This window comes from Lissotriton vulgaris, unplaced genomic scaffold (assembly GCF_964263255.1).
Source record: "Lissotriton vulgaris unplaced genomic scaffold, aLisVul1.2 SCAFFOLD_3958, whole genome shotgun sequence".
Taxonomy (NCBI): domain Eukaryota; kingdom Metazoa; phylum Chordata; class Amphibia; order Caudata; family Salamandridae; genus Lissotriton; species Lissotriton vulgaris.
In genome coordinates, this window is record NW_028248795.1 from 35,948 (window position 1) to 53,428 (window position 17,481).

General features: G+C 44.6%; 1 pseudogene; it reads right to left on the reverse strand.

The window, feature by feature from the left end:
• Positions 1 to 15,481: 15,481 nt before the first annotated feature.
• Positions 15,482 to 16,993, reverse strand: LOC147663813 (endogenous retrovirus group 3 member 1 Env polyprotein-like; annotated as a pseudogene).
• Between the last annotated feature and the right edge of the window lie 488 nt (positions 16,994 to 17,481).

The following is a 17,481-nucleotide window of genomic DNA, read 5'->3' on the forward strand; positions in this document are numbered from 1 at the left end:
AGTATTGCGTGTTTTTGGGAAGCTATTTAGGGGTGTTCTTGATTTTTGGGAGTGGGTTTAGGGGTCTGGTAGCACTGCTGAGAAGGTCTAATTTTGTGTCAAAATAGCTGTTCGGGCGTAGGTTGAGGGGAAAGGGGAATTAGGCCTTGTTTCTGAGGTGCATTTTTGCCATTGGCTTAAATTGGCGGCCTGCAAGGTAGCAGTATTGCGTATTTTTGGTGGGCAATTTGGGGGTGTTCTAGATTGTTGGGAGTGGGTTTAGGGGCCTGGGACCACTGCTGGGAAGGTCTAATTTTGTCTCAAAATAGCAGTTTGGGTATAGGTTGAGAGGAAAGGGGAATTAGGCCCTGTTTCTGAGGTGCATTTTTGCCATTGGCTTACATTGGCGGCCTGCAAGGTAGCTGTATTGCGTGTTTTTGAGTAGCTATTTTTGGGTGTTCTAGATTGTTGGGAGTGGGTTTAGGGGCCTAGGAGCACTGCTGGGAAGGTCCAATTTTGTGTCAAAATAGCAGTTTGGTCGTAGGTTGAGGGGAAAGGGGAATTAGGGCCTGTTTATGAGGTACTTTTTGCCATTGGCTTACATTGGCGGCCTGCAAGGTAGCTGTATTGCGTGTTTTTGAGAAGCTATTTGGGGGTGTTCTAGATTTTTGGGAGTTGGTTTAGGGGTCTGGGAGAGCTGCTGGGAAGGTCTAATGTTGTGCCTAAATAGCAGTTTGGTCGTAGGTTGAGGGGAAAGGGGAATTAGCCACTGTTTCTGAGGTGCATTTTTGCCATTGGCTTACATTGGTGGCCTGCAAGGTAGCTGTATTGCGTGTTTTTGGGAAGCTATTTGGGTGTGTTCTAGATTTTTGGGAGTGGGTTTAGGGGTCTGGGAGCACTGCTGGGAAGGTCTAATCTTGTCTCAAAATAGCAGTTTGATTGAAGGTTGAGGGGAAAAGGGAATTAGTCCCTGTTTCTGAGGTGCATTCTGACCATTGGCTTACATTGGCAGCCTGCAAAGTAGCTGTATTGCGTGTTTTTGTGAAGCTATTTAGGGGTGTTCTAGATTTCTGAGAGTGGGTTTAGGGGTCTGGGGGCACTGCTGGGAAGGTCTAATTTTGTGTCAAAATAGCAATTTGGGCGTAAGTTGAGGGGAAAGGGGAATTAGGCCCTGTTTCTGAGGTGCATTTTTGCCATTGGCTTACATTGGCGGCCTGCAAGGTACCTGTATTGCGTGTTTTTGAGAAGCTATTTGGGGGTGTTCTAGATTGTTGGGAGTGGGTTTAGGGGTCTGAGAGCACTGCTGGGAAGGTCTAATTTTGTGACAAAATAGCAGTTTGGGCGTAGGTTGAGGGGAAAGGGGAATTAAGCCCTGTTTCTGAGGTGCATTTTTGCCATTGGCTTATATAGGCGGCCTGCAAGGCAGCTGTATTGCGTGTTTTGGGAAGCTGTTTGGGGGTGTTCTAGATTTTTGGAGTGGGTTTAGGGGTCTGGGAGTACTGCTGGGAAGGTCTAATCTTGTCTCAAAATAGCAGTTTGATTGAAGGTTGAGGGGAAAAGGGAATTAGTCCCTGTTTCTGAGGTGCATTCTGACCATTGGCTTACATTGGCGGCCTGCAAGGTATCAGTATTGCGTGTTTTTGGTGAGCAATTTGGGGGTGTTCTAGATTGTTGGGAGTGGGTTTAGGGGTCTGGGAGCACTGCTGGGAAGGTCTAATTTCGTGTCAAAATAGCAGTTTGGTCGTAGGTTGAGAGGAAAGGGGAATTAGGCCCTGTTTCTTTGCCATTGGATACATTGGCGGCCTACAAGGTAGCTGTATTGTGTGTTTTTGGGAAGCTATTTGGGGGTGTTCTAGATTTTTGGGAGTGGGTTTAGGGGTCTGGGAGCACTGCTGGGAAGGTCTAATTTTGTGTCAAAATAGCAGTTTGGGCGTAGGTTAAGGGGAAAGGGGAATTAGGCCCTGTGTCTGAGGTGCATTTTTGCCATTGGCTTACATAGGCGGCCTGCAAGGCTGCTGTATTGCGTGTTTTGGGAAGCTGTTTGGGGGTGTTTTTAATTTTTTGGAGTGGGTTTAGGAGTCTGGGAGTACTGCTGGGAAGGTCTAATCTTGTCTCAAAATAGCAGTTTGATTGAAGGTTGAGGGGAAAAGGGAATTAGTCCCTGTTTCTGAGGTGCATTTTGACCATTGGCTTACATTGGCGGCCTGCAAAGTAGCTGTATTGCGTGTTTTTGGGAAGCTATTTAGGGGTGTTATAGATTTCTGGGAGTGGGTTTAGGGGTCTGGGGGCACTGCTGGGAAGGTCTAATTTTGTGTCAAAATAGCAATTTGGGCGTAAGTTGAGGGGAAAGGGGAATTAGGCCCTGTTTCTGAGGTGCATTTTTGCCATTGGCTTACATTGGCGGCCTGCAAGGTACCTGTATTGCGTGTTTTTGAGAAGCTATTTGGGGGTGTTCTAGATTGTTGGGAGTGGGTTTAGGGGTCTGAGAGCACTGCTGGGAAGGTCTAATTTTGTGACAAAATAGCAGTTTGGGCGTAGGTTGAGGGGAAAGGGGAATTAAGCCCTGTTTCTGAGGTGCATTTTTGCCATTGGCTTACATAGGCGGCCTGCAAGGCAGCTGTATTGCGTGTTTTGGGAAGCTGTTTGGGGGTGTTCTAGATTTTTGGAGTGGGTTTAGGGGTCTGGGAGTACTGCTGGGAAGGTCTAATCTTGTCTCAAAATAGCAGTTTGATTGAAGGTTGAGGGGAAAAGAGAATTAGTCCCTGTTTCTGAGGTGCATTCTGACCATTGGCTTACATTGGCAGCCTGCAAAGTAGCTGTATTGCGTGTTTTTGTGAAGCTATTTAGGGGTGTTCTAGATTTCTGAGAGTGGGTTTAGGGGTCTGGGGGCACTGCTGGGAAGGTCTAATTTTGTGTCAAAATAGCAATTTGGGCGTAAGTTGAGGGGAAAGGGGAAGTAGGCCTTGTTTCTGAGGTGCATTTTTTCCATTGGCTTACATTGACGGCCTGCAAGGTATCAGTATTGCGTGTTTTTGGTGAGCAATTTGGGGGTGTTCTAGATTGTTGGGAGTGGGTTTAGGGGTTTTTGAGCACTGCTGGGAAGGTCTAATTTCGTGTCAAAATAGCAGTTTGGTCGTAGGTTGAGAGGAAAAGGGAATTAGGCCCTGTTTCTTTGCCATTGGATACATTGGCGGCCTACAAGGTAGCTGTATTGCGTGTTTTTGGGAAGCTATTTGGGGGTGTTCTAGATTTTTGGGAGTGGGTTTAGGGGTCTGGGAGCACTGCTGGGAAGGTCTAATTTTGTGTCAAAATAGCAGTTTGGGCGTAGGTTAAGGGGAAAGGGGAATTAGGCCCTGTTTCTGAGGTGCATTTTTGCCATTGGCTTACATAGGCGGCCTGCAAGGCAGCTGTATTGCGTGTTTTGGGAAGCTGTTTGGGGGTGTTCTAGATTTTTGGAGTGGGTTTAGGGGTCTGGGAGTACTGCTGGGAAGGTCTAATCTTGTCTCAAAATAGCAGTTTGATTAAAGGTTGAGGGGAAAAGGGAATTAGTCCCTGTTTCTGAGGTGCATTTTGACCATTGGCTTACATTGGCGGCCTGCAAAGTAGCTGTATTGCGTGTTTTTGGGAAGCTATTTAGGGGTGTTCTAGATTTCTGGGAGTGGGTTTAGGGGTCTGGGGGCACTGCTGGGAAGGTCTAATTTTGTGTCAAAATAGCAGTTTGGGCGTAAGTTGAGGAGAAAGGGGAATTAGGCCCTGTTTCTGAGGTGCATTTTTGTCATTGGCTTACATTGGCGGCCTGCAAGGTACCTGTATTGCGTGTTTTTGAGAAGCTATTTGGGGGTGTTCTAGATTGTTGGGAGTGGGTTTAGGGGTCTGAGAGCACTGCTGGGAAGGTCTAATTTTGTGACAAAATAGCAGTTTGGGCGTAGGTTGAGGGGAAAGGGGAATTAAGCCCTGTTTCTGAGGTGCATTTTTGCCATTGGCTTACATTGGCGGCCTGCAAGGTAGCAGTATTGCGTATTTTTGGTGGGCAATTTGGGGGTGTTCTAGATTGTTGGGAGTGGGTTTAGGGGCCTGGGAGCACTGCTGGGAAGGTCTAATTTTGTCTCAAAATAGCAGTTTGGGTGTAGGTTGAGAGGAAAGGGGAATTAGGCCCTGTTTCTGAGGTGCATTTTTGCCATTGGCTTACATTGGCGGCCTGCAAGGTAGCTGTATTGCGTGTTTTTGAGTAGCTATTTTTGGGTGTTCTAGATTGTTGGGAGTGGGTTTAGGGGCCTAGGAGCACTGCTGGGAAGTTCTAATTTTGTGTCAAATTAGCAGTTTGGTCGTAGGTTGAGGGGAAAGGGGAATTAGGGCCTGTTTATGAGGTGCTTTTTGCTATTGGCTTACATTGGCGGCCTGCAAGGTAGCTGTATTGCGTGTTTTTGGGAAGCTATTTGGGGGTGTTCTAGATTTTTGGGAGTGGGTTTAGGGGTCTGGGAGCACTGCTGGGAAGGTCTAATTTTGTGTCAAAATAGCACTTTGGTCGTAGGTTGAGGGGAAAGGGGAATTAGGGCCTGTTTCTGAGGTGCTTTTTTGCCATTGGCTTACATTGGTGGCGTGCAAGGTAGCTGTATTGCATGTTTTTGGGAAGCTATTTGTGGGTGTTCTACATTTCTGGGAGTGGGTTTAGAGGTCTGGGAGCACTGCTGGGAAGGTCTTATTTTGTGTCAAAATAGTAATTTTGGCGTACATTGAGGGGAAAGGGGAATTAGGCCCTGTTTCTGAGGTGCATTTTTGCCATTGGCTTACATTGGCGCCCTACAAGGTAGCAGTATTGCGTGTTTTTGGGAAGCTATTTAGGGGTGTTCTTGATTTTTGGGAGTGGGTTTAGGGGTCTGGTAGCACTGCTGAGAAGGTCTAATTTTGTGTCAAAATAGCTGTTCGGGCGTAGGTTGAGGGGAAAGGGGAATTAGGCCTTGTTTCTGAGGTGCATTTTTGCCATTGGCTTAAATTGGCGGCCTGCAAGGTAGCAGTATTGCGTATTTTTGGTGGGCAATTTGGGGGTGTTCTAGATTGTTGGGAGTGGGTTTAGGGGCCTGGGACCACTGCTGGGAAGGTCTAATTTTGTCTCAAAATAGCAGTTTGGGTGTAGGTTGAGAGGAAAGGGGAATTAGGCCCTGTTTCTGAGGTGCATTTTTGCCATTGGCTTACATTGGCGGCCTGCAAGGTAGCTGTATTGCGTGTTTTTGAGTAGCTATTTTTGGGTGTTCTAGATTGTTGGGAGTGGGTTTAGGGGCCTAGGAGCACTGCTGGGAAGGTCTAATTTTGTGTCAAAATAGCAGTTTGGTCGTAGGTTGAGGGGAAAGGGGAATTAGGGCCTGTTTATGAGGTACTTTTTGCCATTGGCTTACATTGGCGGCCTGCAAGGTAGCTGTATTGCGTGTTTTTGAGAAGCTATTTGGGGGTGTTCTAGATTTTTGGGAGTTGGTTTAGGGGTCTGGGAGAGCTGCTGGGAAGGTCTAATGTTGTGCCTAAATAGCAGTTTGGTCGTAGGTTGAGGGGAAAGGGGAATTAGCCACTGTTTCTGAGGTGCATTTTTGCCATTGGCTTACATTGGTGGCCTGCAAGGTAGCTGTATTGCGTGTTTTTGGGAAGCTATTTGGGTGTGTTCTAGATTTTTGGGAGTGGGTTTAGGGGTCTGGGAGCACTGCTGGGAAGGTCTAATTTTGTGTCAAAATAGCACTTTGGTCGTAGGTTGAGGGGAAAGGGGAATTAGGGCCTGTTTCTGAGGTGCTTTTTTGCCATTGGCTTACATTGGTGGCGTGCAAGGTAGCTGTATTGCATGTTTTTGGGAAGCTATTTGTGGGTGTTCTACATTTCTGGGAGAGGGTTTAGGGGTCTGTGAGCACAGCCGGGAAGGTCTAATTTTGTGTCAAAATAGCAGTTTGGTCGTAACTTGAGAGGAAAGGGGAATTAGGCCCTGTTTCTGAGGCGCATTTTTGACATTGAATACATTGGCGGCCTGCAAGGTAGCTGTATTGCGTGTTTTTGGGAAGCTATTTGGGTGTGTTCTAGATTATTGGGAGTGGGTTTAGGGGTCTGGGAGCACTGCTGGGAAGGTCTTATTTTGTGTCAAAATAGCAGTTTGGGCGTAGGTTAAGGGGAAAGGGGAATTAGGCCCTGTTTCTGAGGTGCATTTTTGCCATTGGCTTACATAGGCGGCCTGCAAGGCAGCTGTATTGCGTGTTTTGGGAAGCAGTTTGGGGGTGTTCTAGATATTTGGGAGTGGGTTTAGGGGTCTGGGAGTACTGCTGGGAAGGTCTAATCTTGTCTCAAAATAGCAGTTTGGTTGAAGGTTGAGGGGAAAAGGGAATTAGTCCCTGTTTCTGAGGTGCATTTTGACCATTGGCTTACATTGTCGGCCTGCAAAGTAGCTGTATTGCGTGTTATTGGGAAGCTATTTAGGGGTGTTCTAGATTTCTGGGAGTGGGTTTAGGGGTCTGGGAGCACTGCTGGGAAGGTCTAATTTTGTGTCAAAATAGCAATTTGGGCGTAAATTGAGGGGAAAGGGGAATAAGGCCCTGTTTCTGAGGTGCATTTTTGCCATTGGCTTACATTGGCGCCCTACAAGGTAGCAGTATTGCGTGTTTTTGGGAAGCTAGTTAGGGGTGTTCTTGATTTTTGGGAGTGGGTTTAGGGGTCTGGTAGCACTGCTGGGAAGGTCTAATTTTGTGTCAAAATAGCTGTTTGGGCGTAGGTTGAGGAGAAAGGGGAATTAGGATTTGTTTCTGAGGTGCATTTTTGCCATTGGCTTACATTGGCGGCCTGCAAGGTAGCAGGATTGCGTATTTTTGGTGGGCTATTTGGGGGTGTTCTAGGTTGTTGGGAGTGGGTTTAGGGGCCTGGGAGCACTGCTGGGAAGGTCTAATTTTGTCTCAAAATAGCAGTTTGGGCGTAGGTTGAGGGGAAAGGGGATATAGGACCTGTTTCTGAGGTGCATTTTTGCTATTGGCTTACACTGGCGGCCTGCAAGGTAGCTGTATTGCGTGTTTTTGAGTAGCTATTTTTGGGTGTTCTAGATTGTTGGGAGTGGGTTTAGGGGCCTAGGAGCACAGCTGGGAAGGTCTCATTTTGTGTAAAAATAGCAGTTTGGTCGTAGGTTGAGGGGAAAGGGGAATTAGGGCCTGTTTATGAGGTGCTTTTTTGCCATTGGCTTACATTGGCGGCCTGCAAGGTAGCAGTATTGCGTGTTTTCGGGAAGCTATTTGGGGGTGTTCTAGATTTTTGGGAGTTGGATTAGGGTTCTGGGAGAGCTGCTGGGAAGGTCTAATCTTGTGCCTAAATATCAGTTTGGTCGTAGGTTGAGGGGAAAGGGGAATTAGCCCCTGTTTCTGAGGTGCATTTTTGCCATTGGTTTACTTTGGTGGCCTGCAAGGTAGCTGTATTGCGTGTTTTTGGGAAGCTATTTGGGTGTGTTCCAGATTTTTGGGAGTGGGTTTAGGGGTCTGGGAGCACTGCTGGGAATGTCTAATTTTGTGTCAAAATAGCACTTTGGTCGTAGGTTGAGGGGAAAGGGGAATTTGGGCCTGTTTCTGAGGTGCTTTTTTGCCATTGGCTTACATTGGCGGCCTGCAAGGTAGCAGTATTGCGTATTTTTGGTGGGCAATTTGGGGGTGTTCTAGATTGTTGGGAGTGGGTTTAGGGGCCTGGGAGCACTGCTGGGAAGGTCTAATCTTGTCTCAAAATAGCAGTTTGGTTGAAGGTTGAGGGGAAAAGGGAATTAGTCCCTGTTTCTGAGGTGCATTTTGACCATTGGCTTGCATTGTCGGCCTGCAAAGTAGCTGTATTGCGTGTTTTTGGGAAGCTATTTAGGGGTGTTCTAGATTTCTGGGAGTGGGTTTAGGGGTCTGGGAGCACTGCTGGGAAGGTCTAATTTTGTGTCAAAATAGCAATTTGGGCGTAAATTGAGGGGAAAGGGGAATTAGGCCCTGTTTCTGAGGTGCATTTTTGCCATTAGCTTACATTGGCGCCCTACAAGGTAGCAGTATTGCGTGTTTTTGGGAAGCTATTTAGGGGTGTTCTTGATTTTTGGGAGTGGGTTTAGGGGTCTGGTAGCACTGCTGGGAAGGTCTAATTTTGTGTCAAAATAGCTGTTTGGGCGTAGGTTGAGGGGAAAGGGGAATTAGGCCTTGTTTCTGAGGTGCATTTTTGCCATTGGCTTACATTGGCGGCCTGCAAGGTAGCAGTATTGCGTATTTTTGGTGGGCAATTTGGGGGTGTTTTTTTATTTATTTATTTTTAATCCTCATATTGCGATATCGGTGTGATTTCGGAGTATCAGGTGTCTGCCTCTAGTTTCTATCCGGTACTGCCCCTCGGTCTCTCTTGTTTGGGGAGTTTCATCATCCTCTTGATGATCTTTAGAGGAGTTTCCTTTGCCCGTTACATACCATTACCTCTGATTTTGGAGCTGGGGGAGATAGTCGCTTTGACTACTCAACAAGTATCATACTTGTCTACCAAAGCGTGTATCGCTTTAATCATAGGACTGGTGATTTGATCTTACTTAGGGTTTAAGAAATTTTCAAAACTTTCCCAGAACTTAAATCTCTTACATGTGTTTCCCTTCCTATCGAGTTTATTAATTCTTATCGCCGAGTTCAACCAATCTGCATGCATTGGACTGGTAGACCCTATCCATTTAATGCAAATTTCCCTCCTTGCAAGTACTATCAAAACAAAAAGAAGATTTTCTTGCCTTTTTGTGACCCCCCCTCCGTTTACTGTGTCTTCAATCCCAAACAGGGTAAGGGTGGTACTTACAGTTAGTTGCTTGGTCAGGATAGTGCTCAAGGTCTTACCAACTTCGTCCCAGTATTCTTTCAATTGGGGGCAGTTTTTAAACATGTGGATATCATCTGCCTTTTCTTCTCCACATTTTGGGCATTTTTTTATTCCTGCGTTCTTAAACTTGGAAAGCTTTCTTGGTGTCCAGTAAGCCCGATGAATTGTAAAGAAATGGTTCCTTTTCAGAGCCGCAGATTTCAGAGTGGACCAGCATTTTTCCACGGATTTTTCCCAGATTAAGTCTAGGTCCGCTATTGGTAGATCTTTCCCCCAAATTTGTACTTCTATATTGGGGTTTGTATCATTAGCATTTATCAGAGCCCAGTACCATTTAGCTACTTCTTTTGGTACTTTTGTTGTTTTAACCATTTCTTTTTCCATTTTTTCATTTCCATTGTTGTTATTTGGTAGTGTCTTAGACCAGCTTAGGATTTGGTAAAATTTAAATTTGGATAGTGTATTGTTTGTCAACTCTTGAAACTCTGACCATGATTTCAGAAGGGTCTTGTGGGGGAAGATGGCGGCTGGGTAAGGAGCTCAGTCGGAGAGCTCCCGGTTCACCCGTGATTCTAAAAGGATATGTAGCGATTGAAAAGCACCCACAAAACGGAGAAGCTTATGGGTGAACAGAAGCACGAAAGTATATGCTGATAAGCATTATGAGAGTACCATAAGAGTGGGAGACAAAGATTGGGGACCCGCTTACCTGCAATACGGCCTTTTTGAAATGGTATGTGGCTCTGGTCCGTTTTTACCCCCACTTGAATGCGGAAAACCAAGGGAAGTTCTGAGCCGATGCTGGATGCATGGTGGGTTGCAGAGAGCGGAAACGACTCCCGCGGGCGGCGAGCACCGTCTGGGGCTCACGGAGGCACTCGGAAATACTGGTGAAAGCGGCAGATCTTGGCAGCGATCAGAACGTGGTGTCAAGGCGGGGGAGCAATCTAATCTCTGGAGCACCGCAGCAGAGGCAAAGACGCGCTGTTGTCGCGCCTCCGGAAGACTGAATTTTCAGTTCCGGGGCACGAGCGGGAGAGTCAGAGTCAATCTCCGGCAATACACTGAGGCACACAGTGGTAGTAGCGGAGTCGGATCAGTTTCGGTTTTAAGTTCGAGCCGAGGGATTTCAAACTGGAGCACTCAGAACAGGGAGTCAAACACCAAGGCTCGAGGGTGTTGGGGCTTTGAAGAACTCAGAGCTGGTTCATTTTGCAACCAAAATGGAAACCACATGGGCATTAATAAAATTGCTCTAACAAGGAGGATTCAGATAACAGATAAAGCTACCAATATAACGCCAGAGAGAACGTCAGAGAGCATTATAAACATCCAAAATAATCTAAACATTGCACATAACTGCCAAATTCAGAATTCGAAATCTAAAATGCTAACTATCCACCTGCTTATGAGTAAATGTGTAAAAATAGCAAAGGAGGGCAAAGAGGAGGCGCAGCAAAACTTAGGGGGGAGTCTTAAAGTTTCAGATCCAGATCTTGTGAGGACCAAGGAAACATTAGAGTCTCAGCAAGTGAAAAGACAAGACAGACAAGTAGTATCTTCTTACAGCTTGCGCAACAGAAACTTCCTAAGGCAAGAGCAATACCCCAAAGGTATTTCACCAAGGGAGAGCAAGAAAAGGCAGAAAACTCAAGTAAAAGAATACACCAAGAGTACTTTAGAGAACGGCAAACAGGTCACCTCACTGAGGTCTAAAATAAAAGTGACTCCCTCACTAAGAAGCTACTTTAAAGTACAAGAGCAGGGGCTACTAACAGAGACTCAGGCTCTCGTGCAGGAACAGTCCCCTTCGGAAATTCTGAGGGGGGATAGAGAGGATACCATCAAACACACGAATACTTCTTCTTTGCAAAAAACAAATTCTCAGATGCCCATCCTAACTGACGAAATAGCTTCGGGCGGCGCGAAGAAAGGGAAAAAAAACAATAATAAGAAGAAGATCAAATTAAAAACAAAGTGTTTGGAAGACATGTGGAAATCTAACAAGGGAAGTGAAACAGCAGAAGGAGCCGAGGTCCAGAAAGCACACATGGCGGAGGGGGGTGTGGAGCCTTCTGTTGAAGCAGCATACAAGCCCACAGAGAACGAGAATGAGGGAGAGAATGATGCAAGATCACTAGGGAGTCCCAAAGAAACTTCGAAAAATCATACAGACGAGCTCCTAGAGAAGATATGGGCAGAAATGAAAGAGAAATTCTCTATATCAGAAGCGAAACAAGATAAAATCCAGGAAGTGTGCGAAAAACTGGACAATAAGTTGAACGCCCTGGGAGATAGAGTTACGGCAGTAGAGAGTGAAGTTGTTGCCCTGGACAAAAGGGTAGAAAAGAACAGGCAAGAAATAAACTCCCTAAGGTTAGAAAACAAAAGTATGAACGAAAAGATGGAGTCCTTAGAAAACCAGGCGAGAAAAAACAATATCAGGATCTTGAATGTGCCCGAGAACCAGGAGGGTCAAGACATTAAGATGTTTGTAGTAGCATTATTGGCAGAAAACTTCCCATGGGCGGATAAAACAACTCTGGAAGAAGACATACAAAGAGTACATAGGGATCCCTTTGGAAAGAACAAGGAAAGGAAAACCCCAAGGAAGATTTTAGTCAATTTTAAAACGTATGTGCTGAAGGACAAGATCTTGGGAGAGGCACTGAAAAAGGGAACCTACAACAAAGACAGTTGGACTTTTAGAATAAGGTCCGACATGTCAAAGGCTTCCCAGACCAGGCAGTGGGAACTGGGAAATCTAATGTCAGAACTCCAAGGACTAGGCGCCACGGTGCAGATGAAATTTCCACCTTCACTTCGTATAATGTGGCGGAATAAAATGCGAAACATAAAAGAGCCAGAAGAGGTGAAAGCCCTCATAGAACTAATGAGAGATCAAATGCGGTCGGAGGAACCACAGAAATAAATGAACTCACTTAAAAGACCTAGTCTACATAAAAAACCCCAATGGAAAAAGACACATAAGCAAAATATAATTAAGTTTAAAGTTTAAAACTAGAAGGTGCTTTGCAATCAAAAAAAAACTTTTTTTCGTATAAAGGAAAGAATCACGGGGACGGGAAGCCAAAAGGGTTACGAAGATAACCGAAGGAAAAGAAGATGGAGGCTTCCCCGGGGAGGGTAACGTAAAATCACAATCAAGAAAACAAAAAAATCACACGATAAAGGGTGGGGAGCAAAATAGGGATAAAAACAAAAAAATCCTCATTTGCGAGAGTACAGGCAAGGATAAAATGGAGTTACATTTCAGAAACAAAAAGGTAACGCTGGTGCTGAAGTGCGTTAACAACATGAATAGAAACAATGGGAAGTGCAAGTAGAGTCGTTAAAATATTATCGTGGAATGTAAATGGCCTGAGGACAAAGAGTAGGAGGAACAAAATTCTGGAATACATCAGAACAGCAGAAAGTGAAATCATAATACTACAAGAGACCCACCTTTTGAAAGAAGAATGGGATCAAATAATTAAGAACGTATGGTGGATAGATTCCTATGTATGCACCACACAACACTGCAATATCAAGGGAATTGCGATAATTTTCAAAAAATCACTAAAAGCAGTTGTAACCTCCACAGAAGTAGACAGTAAGGGCAGATGGGCTACAGCCAGCATAAAAATTGGCAATACTCCCCTTACGATTGCAGGCTACTATGGACCAAACCTCGATGACGCTGACCCCCTGAAAAAACTGTATTCGCAGCTACTTTTAGCCACTTCTCCCATAATACTGGGCGGTGACTTTAACCTAGTGATGGATATAAGTCTAGACAGATCACCACCTGGGAGACAGGCCAACTTGAAAAAAATGAGAGAGTGGATTGGGATCTATAAAAAAGATCTCGACCTAGTCGTCATTTGGAGAAAAAAAGGAGAAAAAATGCATCCTTTCACCCTGCATAATAAAAAGCTAGGGCATAAGTCAAGGATTGACTACTTTTGGATCAGCAGCGAACTCACAGAGAACGTCAAAAAAGTATCGCACCTACCAGCTCTTTTGTCCGACCATTCGGCTGTGCAAATACAACTACAGGTCACAGCAAAAGAAATGGAAAGAAGATTCACAGTAGAGAGGACCTTGCTACAAGATGAACATATAATAAGTGAACTGGAAACTGAAACAAAACATTTCTTTGAATTAAATGCCATAGGTACCACAAAACAAATAACATGGGATGCTTTCAAAGCTATTCTAAGAGGTAAACTGCTGAGTCTAGGGGCTCGCAAAAATAAGCAATTAAAGCAAGAGATCTCAGATCTGGAAAACAACATTCACTCTTTAGACATCGCCATTTCCAACGAACGAGAAGAAGGCAGGAAACAAGAACTTCTCCTACAAAAACAGCATCAGGAGGATAAAATTAAAGAGGTCTTGGAAGAAAAATTAAGAAAGAAATGGGACTCTAGCAAACTAGCAAAGCATGAATATGGTGAGGGCTGCGGAAAGTGGTTGGCATGGAAACTTAAAACTGACTTAGTCAGAAACAAAGTGAGAAGTATAACCCAAGATGATCAAACAGGACAAAACTCCGATGAAAACATCATTAGGCAAGAATTCTGTAAATTCTTTAAAGAGCTTTATACGGAACCCGCAAGATCCGTTGATTAATTCCTACTTGGAAGATGTTCCACTCCTAAAACTTACGGAGGAAGAAAAGGAAGATCTGAACAAAGAAGTCCAAGAAGGCGAAGTGGCCGATGCCATCAAAAGTCTAAAAAAAGGAAAAGCAGCGGGACCGGACGCTTTACCGTACAAACTATATCTGGCATTAAGAGATATTCTACTTCCACATATTACAGAATTAATCAATATAATTCTTAAACAGCACGAAGCCATACCAGATTCCTGGAATGATGCTATAATTACAATTATTCTAAAACCAGGAAAAGACCCAGCCAGATGCGAATCATACCGCCCGATTTCACTGCTGAACGCAGATTATAAAATCTACTAAAATCATGGCATCGCGATTGGGGAAAGTACTGCCGAAACTGCTGCATCAAGATCAAAAAGGGTTCGTCAAAGGGAGGAATTTGCACGAAATCACACAACAACTTTTAACTGCAATAGATATCGCAATTAACGAAAAAACTCCTCTCACTATACTCACTGTTGATGCCGCAAAGGCTTTTGACAGGGTCAATTGGGCCTTCCTAGAGAAAGTTATGGTCAAAAATAACATTGGACTAACTTTTATAAATATGGTAAAGCAAATATACAAAGCTCCAAGATCCAAGGTTTTAATAAATGGTAATCTCACGGAAAATATAAGGATAAGCAGAGGAACGAGGCAGGGTTGCCCACTCTCACCTTTACTCTTCAATTTGTATATTGAACCACTAGCGAACAAACTAAGAAATAGTAAAGAAATCACTCCATTTAAGCATCACACATGGGAGAAGAAAATCGCCTTATATGCGGATGACTTAATGATTTTTACAGACGATTACCTAAGAGCGAAAAAGACAATAGAAGAAACAATAGGAGCATTTGGGAAAGTTTCAGGATACCTGGTAAACCAAACAAAAACAGAGATTATGACTTGGAACACCCGATTTAAAAGTCACAACATAAAAAATGAAATCAGATACCTAGGAATCCTAGTGAATCAAGACATAGAAAAGATCTCGCAACGCAACTTGACCAAGGTAGCCGGAGAAGTAAGGAAACTGCTCAAGACATGGACATCCTTACCATTAAGTCTGATTGGGAGATCAAACATAGTCAAGATGACCATGAGGTACTGGGTTTTTAAGAACCGGCAAAGAACCGGCAACCCAGCGGTGCCAGGGGATCAACACACCAGAGACCTCGGGTTCTCCTGAGTCAGACCTACAGAAACTTCAGAGTCTTCCAGGTGGAGTCAAAGATTCGTTTATTGGCTGCAACCAAGGTGACAGGGTCCTAGAAGTACAAAGCAAGTATATTCAGGAGACTGCACACTTTTACAAAGTCAGGCTTCTCTTCTTATACATAGTATTCAGCCTTGGGCACGACATTCCTTGGATTCGTGGTATTTCATTTACGGTTACTGATTACAAAAGAAAAGCAGAGTCATAATGACATGTACATATTTCACGTCGTGCTGCCCATAACAAATCATCAGGCAAGGCCCAACATTTCATCAGATATCGCTGGACCCCTAATAAAAATGGTCACCTCCCCATCATAAAGCAAGTGAAGAAAAGGAGTGGCGAAAGATGTGAGCGAGATATGGCAGGAGTGCGCGCTGAAATGGTTTTATGGCTGGTTGAGCCTAGATGCTATCTTGCTCGGCCACTGGGAGGGGACTGACCTAACGAGTTCGGCCTGGGGCAATGGTTCTAACTTGTACTGGGGTCAGGAAGAAGTCGATTAAGGAGTATGTGTCCTTGTGGAATCAAATCAACTGGATTAAGGCCTATGTAAAGGGCAACATGCAGCTAAGGGTTTTAGAAGGTAAATGACGATTTCGAGGTGACATCGTCACTCGAATACGCCGAAAATACATGTACTTGATGTACTCGTCATTCTCGGTCTTTTGATACCAAATTCGTTCTATTTCGACGAAGTTTTTATTCTCGAGTCTAGTACTATTATATGAATCCAGATTTTTCAGTACCACAGACCCTCCTTTTGCCCTAACATAGGGAATTAATCTATCATCATGTTAATCTGAGTCCAGATCTATATTTTTAAAGTCATTGAGATGTTGCTGCAACATCATTCTAGTGCTGAGCTCATGTCCTGACACAGGTTTCCTTACACATAATGTAGCGCAGAGGCCACATATTGCAGGAGCACACTGTATGCATAGACAGAACAGGAAAAGAATGGCTAAGACCATCCCAATGACCATCAAAATTTTCCATCCCCAGGCAGATATCAGTCCCCAGAACCATCCCATTAATGACCAATCTCCTTTATCCACATGAATAGATTCGGAAATTTTATGTAGTTTGGAGATGGCCCCGTATACTGTTGGAGCATTATCTGGAATAAAAATGCAACAACTGGACTGGATCAATTTGCATACTCCACCTCGGTCCGCAAGTATTACATCAAAAGCAACCCGGTTCTGAAGGGTCATAAGTCGATCCGACTGGAGCTCAGCAGTCAGGTTACTAAGGGCACCAGCAGTTTCAATCACGGTGTATTCAACTACCCTTGTCAATTGCCTAATGTTTCTGCTGTTAACCATGGGTCCCCAGAACGGCAGAAACCCAAGTGCAAAATCACCAAATTCTTGACCTGTAGTGTCTTCTTTACTCAAGACACCTCTAACTACCCTTGTCCGATGGTAATCCGCCGCTGCTGTGTAGGTGGGAGGTAACAGGAATGAAACAAAACATGAGCCCGAGAAGTCAGGGGGCAACCATGTATAGGCTCTATCGTGGCAGATGAAATAAGTGCCCTTAGCTGCTAAAAACGGCAGGGGAAGTCTGGGATCCAAAAACGTAGGTTTCTGTACAGACACTCTTCCCAAGCTGAGCTCTGGGATTCCTACCAATGCCTTGCAGACACAGGTGACCTTGATGGGGTATGATCCAGATAGGGGACGATCTTTTGGCTTGCTGCTTTTCACTTAAGGTAGTGCCATATCCGGTCACGTTCCAACCTACATATGCAAGTATCTCATCATCCGGGGTATCTTCGTAAGAAGTTACTTCCTTGATCATGTCAACTATACCCTTGACTAGGGCGCTAGTCTTGAGGTTATCTTTTACAGAACGTAGGGGTTGGATTTCTCGTGCATATATGAACATTGTCCTATATGCCCATACTGACCATTGTGACTAAATGGCAGGACCAGATAGGGGATACCTCTATCCGTGGTGTGGGGCATGAGACCACACACCCAACAGTTGGTTGTGTTCATTACAAGTTGGTGTTGGTGCAATAACTGAACGAAAGAGTTATTAATGAACTCTAATCTCCTTTTTGATTCGTGGTCAGGAAAAGGGTGGAAAGAATGAGAGGGAACAGTAGGAGGAGGTATGGGTGATGTAGTGGGCGCAAATGTCACATGAAAAGAGAACAAAACATAGCTTATCAAAAAGACCATTACGCTAAATAGCATAAAAATACACATTATTATAAAATTTCTCTTCGTTACTGTTTTCAAAAGTCTCTGCTTAAAGTTCATTTATTTGGCAGGCCTCTCCACATCAGGAAACTCCATCCTCTCTAAGGTGCTGCCCGCGGTGGTAGGTTGTTTCTGCTAAAGGATGCTTCCGTCAGTCTAGGGCAGCTCCCTTGGACCAACTGGAACCAGCGACCTATCGTCGTCAGCTGCACCCAAAAGTCTTTAATCAACCGCGACCCTAGCAGCGGAACCCGGATGGCGGTTCGAAAAAACAAAAATAAGCAAGTTACCTAGATGGGAGAATCTGCACTTTCAAAAATAGGATTTGGGAAAAACACACAATTTTTTATTAGTCCACAGGTTTTTTCTCGGATCATAAAATAAATCACTTTTACTTTAGTCTGTTTTTCTTGGTCGTAAATTGTAGCGTCTTTTCCCGGGTACTGTCTGGTCCAGAAACAGTAGCTCAGGTTCCACAGAGTTCAATTGTTCTGGTGGTGGCGTAGTGTCTTGAAGAATGTTCCCACTTTCGTAATCAGGATTAGCTTCTTTTACACGTTTTGTGCGCTCTGAGTCAGTGCCTC